This window comes from Myotis brandtii, unplaced genomic scaffold, assembly GCF_000412655.1.
Source record: "Myotis brandtii unplaced genomic scaffold, ASM41265v1 scaffold303, whole genome shotgun sequence".
Taxonomy (NCBI): Eukaryota; Metazoa; Chordata; class Mammalia; order Chiroptera; family Vespertilionidae; genus Myotis; species Myotis brandtii.
The window spans coordinates 4,879,925-4,880,972 of NW_005361573.1; positions in this window are offsets into that span (position 1 = coordinate 4,879,925).

Genomic DNA, 1,048 nt, shown 5'->3' on the forward strand with positions numbered 1-1,048 from the left:
AGATTAAAAAGTGGGATATTTTCATTTCTAAGATATGAGACCAACCTTGGACAGCTCTCAGGAGGTGGAATCCAATTCTCCTGAGAGCGAGGAGAAGCATCCCATTAGCCACCTCACGGATGGAAGGACTTCCCATCAGCCATTGCTGCTAAGGACGGAAAACAGAAAAAGGGCGGGAGGGGGGGGGGGTCTGGGTGTGTCTCTGAATTGGCAACATAAAAAGTCTTCAACATGTAACATTTTGTCCCTGAAAATGTTTGGAACTGTTGCAGTTCCCTTGATTATATGTTTCCTTTAAATATATAAAAAAAAATTACAATGATTTAATATTTAACCTCTGAATCCTAAAGTAAAAGCATGGATGCTTAAGGAAGCTCTTACTTGTCTTGCAATTCCCAAATCTCCTTGCAGGATGCAATGCTTTTTTCTCTTTCAGCCTTCCGAATTTCCCCGAATATCACAGTCAATCAGATAAATGTTTTGAGCCCTTGGGTGTGACAGGAAGATGCTGGTTAAACCTTTGGACTCAGCGGGGTCAGGATGCGTCCTTGCTTTCTTCCGAGGAGTTTCGGGTCCCCAGCCTGTTCCCTGGTGCCTGAAACACACGATAGTATTTGCCACCTAATAGGGATGTGACGATCACCTACGGACGTCTGTGAAAGCCATGGTAGCTATTATTATGAATAACCAGGCCAGCACACACGTTATCTGGGGTTTGGAAAAGGCTTTGAAAAGCCCCTCAAAACGGGTACTTTCCAGCAGGGGCGATCGCACTGAGTCACACGTGCTTCGCCCTTTGTATTTTACCTAAATTCTCCCAGAAACCATGTTGGGCCTCTCAGTAGCCCGGGTGAGGCCAGACGAGGGTCCATACATAACATTCCCCTTATAGGTCCGGGGAGAAGACTCTGCTGAATTTGCCTCGTTGGGGGGACCACTAAGTTGGAAACGTAGATCTCAGGCTCGTATTTGTTTAGAAATGACTAGAAGATAAAGGCATTTCCTCTAAGCGGCTTACTGAGGTCTTCAGGCCTGCACAGCGGGAAAT